Raw genomic sequence first — 9448 nt, 5'->3', positions numbered from 1 at the left:
TATGCAATTATCATTTTGGTAGCATTAATAAGCAAACATGTTTACGGTTTAACACTGCAGCTATCTGTCAAGTAATTAGGAAGAATAAATGTTGCATGTGCATTAGGTTCGGAGAAGGCGATGGCACCCCACTCCATTACTCTTGCCTGGAAAATCCCATGGACAGAGGAGCCTGGTGGGCTGCAGTCCATGGGGTCGCGAAGAGTCGGACATGACTGAGCGACTTCACTTTCAATTTTCACTTTCATGCATTGGAGAAGGAAATGGCAACCCACTCCAGTGTTCTTGCCTGGAGAATCCCAGGGACGGGGGAGCCTGGTGGGCTGCTGTCCATTGGGTCGCACAGAGTTGGACACGACTGGAGTGACTTAGCAGCAGCAGCAGCAGTGCATTAGGTTGAACATTACTTACATATACTTTTAAATATGGAGTTCTTTAATTTAATTTTTTGATAATTTGGACTACACACTTAAGTCTTGTTGTAATACTTTAAAACAATTTAGAAACATTTTCCTCAACATCTAGCCTTGAAAACCCATTCTAATGCCTTTATCAATAGTCACTGTAACCAAATGAAATTGGTATTTTGGGGCCTTAATGTAAAGTTTAAAACTTCACATATTCAAAGCTGTGATGAAGTGACTCCATGTTTCCATTTGTTTATATGGTCTGAAATCACAGTTCTGTACAGTGGCCATGTTTTTTCTCTCCACAAAATATATGTTGACAGATGAGAAGAACCGGCTTTTGAAATTCATCTTGACATATTGAACAAATATCATCTGCATCTGAACACTGTCTCTTGCTGGCAGCCACTCCATAACTTGGTCATGTAAAAAATATTGGCAAAACCTGTCTTAAAATTCTTAGACGTCAAAAAAATCCAAAAGGTTTAGTATGAGGTAGAATAAAACCATCAATATTCCAAGAATCCATCTAATTATGTTACTAAACTCCCCATAGCTTATAAGGTAATGAAACCAAACTGGTATGGGAACAAAAGTTTGATAATACTGACACAGTTCTTCTAAAAGCATATGCCAGTAATTCTAGGATTTAAAAGGCATGATGCAAGAAGGCATTTTAAGTAAATAGGCATTTTAAGCCCATGAAGAGGAATGTCAGAATGAAGCCTGTAATTCCAACGAACCAAAGTACTTCCCAGAAACTCTAATGGACTATGGTAGGAGTTTTTAAAATTAAGCTGTAATGAAGTGACTGAGAATAAAATGTGTAATACGAAAGAATGGAAAATCCTGCTAAGACTACCAGTAACCAAACACACTGAGCACCCTTCTGAGCACCCTTCTCTTAGAAAAACCCGGTTTACAATGCTTTCATTTGCATATATGAAAGTTGTGAGCAGTCCAGTTCCAAGAGCAATTCTCGTTACATGCTGCATAACAAGTTTTACACCCAGAATCAAAATATATGGAAGACTTTTTTGCAATCCCTTGAAGAGGTATTTGAATTCTGAGAAGGAGCTACAGTGATCTCCAGGCTTGCTTCATTGTGGGAGTGACTCCATAACTGGCTGTGTACACATCCGTGGGAACAGCTATGGACTCCTGACCTTCTAGTAATATCTCTGGAGCTTAGATTTTCAGCACACTCTTTAGGTATGGAGTTTAACTGAATATGAACATCTCCAGAATAAAAACAGGAAGCTTCTCCTGTCACTCTTGTTTGGGCACGTTGGGAGGCTGAGGCATCCTCACTGACTACAGTTCCAGAAGGGCTGCGCAATTGGCTAAAGTTGGTTTTACATGAGCCTTGAGATCCAAATTTCTTTACTTCTGGGTTCTGCCTCCTCTTGTGACACTGAGTGGACTGAGGCCCGGGCGTCGACAGCAGGAACAGTGGGAGACACCCTGAGGCTTTCAGGCAGGGCCATCACCATCAAAGCCCACTACCAGCATCTCAGCCCTGCTTGGCAGCCCACGTTGTTGTCTTTCCAATGCCAGTATTACCCAGTTTGGGCTTCCCAGGTGGCGCTAGTGCTAAAGAATCTGCCTGCCGATGCAGGAACTGTACAAGATGCAGGTTCGATCCCTGGGTCAGGAAGATCCCCTGCAGGAGGGCATGGAAACCCACTCCAGTATTCTTGCCTGGAGAATCCCATGGAGAAAGCAGCCTGGCAGGCTACAGTCCCTAGGGTCGCAAAGAGTCGGACACGGCTGACGGGACTTAGCATGCACATACACACGTTACCCAGTATAAATAACTGTTGAGCTAAAGGAAGGACAAATTTCACTACCTTTCCCATCCTTCTCCCTCAGTTCTTGATAAGCCAGGTAGACATAAACAGGGCCCAGATCCCCAGCCCCCAGACCTCCAGGAGCAACGCAGTTGTGATCCTCTAGCTCTCCGTCTGCCCATCATGTTGTGGAGAGGCCTACCATCTGTAGACCTGACTCCTGGGTTACTGTCTGGTCCCCCACCTTCACTCTGCCTTTATTCTCAGGCGTAGACTCATGGCTACTCTTCCTGCCATGGAGGGAGTCCAGGTGAGGTCGGGCAGGAGGATGGGTACATATTGCCCTTGGGCCAGAAGCTAGATGAAAATGTGCATTCCTCCCATTGACTGCATTCCCGGGATTTAATGAGCTGTTTTGAAAGATGCTTGATGAAGTGATATTTTCTCACAGATATTTCATGATTTATGTAAGGAGAAAAAAAGCTGGCCTCTGTGGGCTTCCAGAGGAACCTGCTTCAGATGAGGGTTGGGGGCCGTGCTGACAGGAAGTAACGAGATTTGTAAGCCAGTGTGATTCTGTCTCCAGTCAACAGGGTGAACCCTAAGTTTTGTTCTTAGATCACGTCTCTGATGACTTTGACAATGTCACTTCCCCCTCTGAAATCTTCAGTAACCCTGTGTGCTGACAGAAATATTCCGATTTCCTTTCACTTTAATCCAATTTTTCCATAATTTGAGTCCAACCTGCTCCTTTGGTCTTCTCTCTTGTTTCTCACTTCATAAATCTTACACCTCAGGTCCCTTCAAAAACAAAAAATAAGCAAACAAAAGAACTTGTCCTTCCCTGAAAACAGGTTCTCCAACTAGTTCAGCTGCTAATTAATGAGCAATGGGACCCTGGTTAATCATTAACATCCTCAAGTCCCAGCAGCATAGCTTGTAAAACCCAAGGGCAAGGCTTGGTCTAGTGAATTTCTCACATGTTGCCCGGGTATATCTAACACGCATCAAAGTCTGTGAATCTCTGGACCAAAAGCCTCCTCCAACTCTGATTTTCCCACACCTTAGCCATGCACGGCAATTCTCTACACCCATGTGTTTATTTAATAAAGTACCTTCTGAAATGTTTTGCTTTCCCTCTGATTAACCCCAGCGCATCTGTGTGTACACGTGCATGCATGCATGTGCACGCACACGCGCGCACACACACACACACACACAATCAGTGTCCCTTAAGATGACTTTCAATGCCACCTCCTTTAGAAAGTCTTGCCTGAGGGCTGAGCTTGCCTTCTTAAGCTCTTTGGTCAACACCTTGACCACAATCAGTCCTAGTTCTTAAGTGAGTTTTGTTTATGGTATCATTAGTAGATTGTAAACTTTCTGAGCATAAATGTCCCTTCCTGTTCATCCTTCATTTTCCACCTTATTCATGGGAGCAGCTCTTGAGAGTAGGTTGAATAGAGTTAAACTGTCCTTGAGAGACATCTTAGCAAAGGTGACTTGTTGGAGGGCCTTGGGAAGATTGCTGATGAAGGTGAAGGTCATGTGTCTCTCTATCATATGACCTGACCAGTCACATTCTCTGCCTCTCTCGGCATGTGATGGTGGACTCAAGAGAATAAGAAAAGCTGCAGCTGTTTTTTGTCAAAATCAGATGATTTTATATCTGTAATCTTGCAACCAGAGCAGTTGAGCTGATATACTTAATGACTCACTCTATACAGACGAAAGTCTGTTCTTGAGAAATGAGGAGGGGGAACCATTAATCTTTTATAAAATAAACAGAGCGGTAATTACACTTGGATCTGAAGAGTACAGACCCTGAGCTGGAACGCGGCATATAGGGACCCGCCAAATTCCATGACCAGTGAGGAGCACCCGGGTGATAATTGATTGTGGGATCCTTTTCCCTGTGGTCTCTGAGGGACTGTCAGAGTATCACCAGTTTTGAGAGGGCCCTTATCAAAGGAACTGCCTCAGCTTCGTGAGAAAGAAAAGCTTGTCATCATCTAAGGCCTTTGGGGAACTTGCTTTTCTAAGCTTGCTTTGAAGCTTTGGGTGCCCACTGGGTCAGCATTTTGCTTTGGGTTGCCTATCCCTGTGTCACACCCATGCCTTTCCCACCCACCCACCCCCATACACAAGTTCCTGCTTCTCCCCGAGGCATGCGGGAGAGAGGCTCTGTCCTTGGCTTTCCCAGTACTCACTTATTCCCTAATCCCTGAAGACTGCCCAACATACCCCTCAAGGTCATGAAACATCAGCTTTCTCTGCTGACAACCAGGCTCAGCAGTCTCTTTCCGACATCCTGCTTGACTTCTCAAGGGCACGTCAGATGTTGGACTCCCTTTGTTGCCTTGGCTTCCAACCCAATTCACTTCTGCTTCTCTCTTCTAAATTCTTCTGATGCCTCTTCCTTGCCTGTCACTTAAACACTAGCATCTCCACACTTCTTTCTTAGGTCAGCCTCCTTTCTCCCACCTCATTCTCTTTTTTTTTTTTAATTGAAGTATAGTTGATTTACAATATTGTGTTAGTTTTCACATCTATAGCATAGTTATTCAGTATTTTTGCAGATTATATTCCATTAAGGTTATTACAAGATACTGCATGCATGCTTAATCACGTCCAACTGTTTGCGACCCCTTGAACTGTAGCCCTCCAGGCTCCCCTGTCCATGGAATTTTCCAGGCAAGAATACTGGAGTGGATTGCCATTTCCTACTCCAGGGGATCTTCCTGACCCAGGAACTGAACCCAAGTCTCCTGTGTCTCCTGCATTGGCAGGCAGATTCTTTAACACAGGGCTAATAGAAGATAATGAGTATAATTCCCTATGCTTATCTATTCCTTGTTGCTTATTTATTTGATATATAGTAGTTTGTTTCATTTAATCCCACACCCCTGATTTGTCCCTTCACACTTCTCTCTTTGCTGTGGTAACCACAAGTTTGTTTTGTCTGTGACTCTGTTTCTATTTTATATATACATTCATTTGTATTATTTTTTAGATTCCACATATAAGTGATAAATACAGTATTTATATTCACATTGCTGCAAATGACATTATTTCATTCTCTTTTCAGTTCAGTTCAGTCACTCAGCTGTGTCCGACTCTTTGTGACCCCATGAATCCCAGCATGTCAGGCCTCCCTGTCCATCACCAACTCCCAGAGTTCACTCAAACTAATGTCCATCAAGTCGGTGATGCCATCCAGCCATATCATCCTCTGTCATCCCCTTCTTCTCCTGTCCCCAATCCCTCCCAGCATCAGAGTCTTTTCCAATGAGTCAACTCTTCGCATGAGGTGGCCAAAGTACTGGAGTTTCAGCTTTAGCATCATTCCTTCCAAGGAAATCCCAGGGCTGATCTCCTTCAGACTGGTTGGATCTCCTTGCAGTACAGTCAAAAGCATCAATTCTTCAGTGCTCAGCTTTCTTCACAGTCCAACTCTCACATCCATACATGACCACTGGAAAAACCATAGCCTTGACTAGATGGACCTTTGTTGGCAAAGTAATGTCTCTGCTTTTGAATATGCTATCTAGGTTGGTCATAACTTTCCTTTCAAGGAGTAAGCATCTTTTAATTTCATGGCTGCAATCACCATCTGCAGTGATTTTGGAGCCCCCCAAAATAAAGTCTGACACTGTTTCCACTGTTTCCCCATCTACTTCCCATGAAGTGATGGGACCAGATGCCGTGTTTTCTGAATGTTGAGCTTTAAGCCAACTTTTCACTCTCTTTCATTTTCATCAAGAGGCTCTTTACCTCCTCTTCACTTTCTGCCATAAGGGTGGTGTCATCTGCATATCTGAGGTTATTGATATTTCTCCCAGTAATCTTGATTCCAACTTGTGCTTCTTCCAGCCCAGTGTCTCTCCTGATGTATTCTGCATATAAGTTAAATAAGCAGGGTGACAATATACAGCCTTGATATACTCCTTTTCCTATTTGGAACCAGTCTGTTGTTCCATGTGCAGTTCTAACTGTTGCTTCCTGACCTGCATATAGGTTTCTCAAAAGGCAGGTCAGGTGGTCTGGTATTCCCATCTCTTTCAGAATTTTCCACAGTTTATTTTGATCCACACAGTCAAAGGCTTTGGCATAGTCAATAAAGCAGAAATAGATGTTTTTCCAGAACTCTCTTGCTTTTTCCATGATCCAGCAGATGTTGGCAATTTGATCTCTGGTTCCTCTGCCTTTTTAAAACCAGCTTGAACATCTGGAAGTTCATGGTTCACATATTGCTGAAGCCTGGCTTAGAGAATTTTGAGCATTACTTTACTAGCATATGAGATGAGTACAATTGTGCAGTAGTTTGAGCATTCTTTGGCATTGCTTTTCTTTGGGATTGGAATGAAAACTAACCTTTTCCAGTCCTGTGGCCACTGCTGAATTTTCCAAATTTGCTGGCGTATTGAGTGCAGCACTTTCACAGCATCATCTTCCAGGATTTGATATAGCTCAACTGGAATTCCATCACCTCCACTAGCTTTGTTCATAGTGATGCTTTCTAAGGCCCACTTGACTTCACATCCCAGGATGTCTGGCTCTAGGTGAGTGATCACACCATCGTGATTATCTGGGTCATGAAGATCTTTTTTGTACAGTTCTTCTGTGTATTCTTGCCACCTCTTCTTAATATCTTCTGCTTCAATTAGGTCCATACCATTTCTGTCCTTTATCGAGCCCATCTTTGCATGAAATGTTCCCTTGGTATCTCTAATTTTCTTGAAGAGATCTCTAGTCTTTCCCATTCTGTTGTTTTCTTCTATTTCTTTGCATTGATCACTGAGGAAGGCTTTCTTATCTCTCCTTGCTATTCTTTGGAACTCTGCATTCAGATGGGTATATCTTTCCTTTTCTCCTTTGCTTTCCACTTCTCTTCTTTTCAAAGCTATTTGTAAGGCCTCCTCAAACAGCCATTTTGCTTTTTTGCATTTCTTTTCCATGGGGATGGTCTTGATCCCTGTCTCCTGTACAATGTCATGAACCTCCATCCATAGTTCATCAGGCACTCCATCAGATCTAGGCCCTTAAATCTATTTCTCACTTCCACTGTATAATCATAAGGGATTTGATTTAGGTCATACCTGAATGGTCTAATGGTTTTCCCTACTTTCTTCAATTTAAGCCTGAATTTGGCAATAAGGAGTTCATGGTCTGAGCCACAGTCAGCTCCTGGTCTTGTTTTTGCTGACTGTATAGAGCTTCTCCATCTTTGGCTTTAAAGAATATAATCAATCTGATTTCGGTGTTGACCATCTGGTGATGTCCATGTGTAGAGTCTTCTCTTGTGTTGTTGGAAGAGGGTGTTTGCTATGACCAGTGCGTTCTCTTGGCAAAACTCTGTTAGCCTTTGCCCTGCTTCCGTACTCCAAGGCCAAATTTGCCTGTTATTCCATGTGTTTCTTGACTTCCTACTTTTCCATTCTAGTCCCCTATAATGAAAAGGACATCTTGTTTGGGTGTTAATTCTAAAAGGTCTTGTAAGTCTTCATAGAACCATTCAACTTCAGCTTCTTCAGCGTTACTGGTTGGGGCATAGGCTTGGATTACTGTGATGTTGAATGGCTTGCCTTGGAAACGAACAGAGATCATTCTGTCATTTTTGAGATTGCGTCCAAGTACTGCATTTTGGACTCTTTCGTTGACCATGATGGCTACTCCGTTTCTTCTAAGGGATTCCTGCCCACAGTAGTAGATATAATGGTCATCTGAGTTAAATTCACCCATTCCAGTCTATTTTAGTTCGCTGACTCCTAGAATGTCAATGTTCACTCTTGCCATCTCCTGTTTGACCACTTCCAATTTGCCTTCATTCATGGACCTAACATTCCAGGTTCCTATGCAATATTGCTCTTTACAGCATCAGACCTTGCTTCTATCACCAGTCACATCCACTACTGGGTATTATTTTTGCTTTGGCTCCATCCCTTCATTCTTTCTGGAGTTATTTCTCCACTGATCTCCAGTAGCATATTGGGCACCCACCAACATGGGGAGTTCCTCTTTCAGTATCCTATCATTTTGCCTTTTCATACTGTTCATGGGGTTCTCAAGGCAAGAATACTGAAGTGGTTTGCTGTTCCCTTCTCCAATGGACCACATTCTCTTTTATGGCTGAGTAATAGTCCATTGTGTGTGTGTGTGTGTGTGTGTGTGCGCGCGTGCATGCATGCGTAAGCACATGCGTGTGTTGATCACATATTCTTTTTTTCAAACTTTATACTTTTTTTTTAATTGAAAGATAATTGTTTTACAGAATTTTGTTATTTTATGTCAAATCTCAACATGAATCAGCCATAGGTATACATATATCCCCTTCCTTTTGAACCTCCCTCCCATCTTCCTCCCCATCCCACCCCTCTAGGTTGATACAGAGCCCCTGTTTGAGTTTCCTGAGACATACAGCAAATTCCCATTGGTTATCGATTTCACATATGGTAATGTAAGTTTCCTCTTCACTTTCTGCCGTAAGGGTGGTGTCATCTGCATATCTGAGGTTATTGATATTTCTCCCAGCAATCTTGATTCCAGCTTGTGCTTCTTCCAGCCCCACGTTTCTCATGATGTACTCTCAGTTCAGTTCAGTCGCTCAGTCGTGTCCGACTCTGCATATAAGTTAAATAAGCAAGGTGACAATATACAGCCTTGACATAGAGGATAGTGAAAAAGTTGGCTTAAAGCTCAACATTCAGAAAACGAAGATCATGGCATCTGGTCCCATCACTTCATGGCAAATAGATTGGGAAACAGTGGAAACAGTGCCAGACTTTATTTTGGAGGGCTCCAAAATCACTGCAGATGGTGATTGCAGCCATGAAATTAAAAGACGCTTACTCCTTGGAAGGGAAGTTATGACCAACCTAGACAGCATATTAAAAAGCAGAGACATTACTTTGCCAACAAAGGTCTGTCTAGTCAAGGCTATGGTTTTTACAGTGGTCATGTATGGATGTGAGAGTTGGACTGTGAAGAAAGCTGAGCGCCGAAGAATTGATGCTTTTGAACTGTGGTGTTGGAGAAGACTCTTGAGAGTCCCTTGGACTGCAAGGAGATCCAACCAGTCCATTCTAAAGGAGATCAGTCCTGGGTGTTCATTGGAAAGACTGATGCTAAAGCTGAAACTCCAGTACTTTGGCCACCTCATGCGAAGAGTTGACTCATTGAAAAAGACTCTGATGCTGGGAGGGATTGGGGGCAGGAGGAGAAGGGGATGACAGAGGATGAGGTGGCTGGATG

General features: G+C 43.0%; 1 pseudogene; it reads right to left on the bottom strand.

Moving 5' to 3' along the window:
* Positions 1-368: 368 nt before the first annotated feature.
* LOC147350378 (E3 ubiquitin-protein ligase RNFT1 pseudogene) lies at positions 369-3269 on the bottom strand (annotated as a pseudogene).
* Between the last annotated feature and the right edge of the window lie 6179 nt (positions 3270-9448).

The sequence above is a fragment of the Bos grunniens genome, chromosome 20 (assembly GCF_055505025.1).
Source record: "Bos grunniens cultivar Pamir isolate PY7600 chromosome 20, Bosgru_T2T1.0, whole genome shotgun sequence".
Classification (NCBI taxonomy): domain Eukaryota; kingdom Metazoa; phylum Chordata; class Mammalia; order Artiodactyla; family Bovidae; genus Bos; species Bos grunniens.
This window is presented reverse-complemented; position numbering and strand designations above follow the sequence as displayed.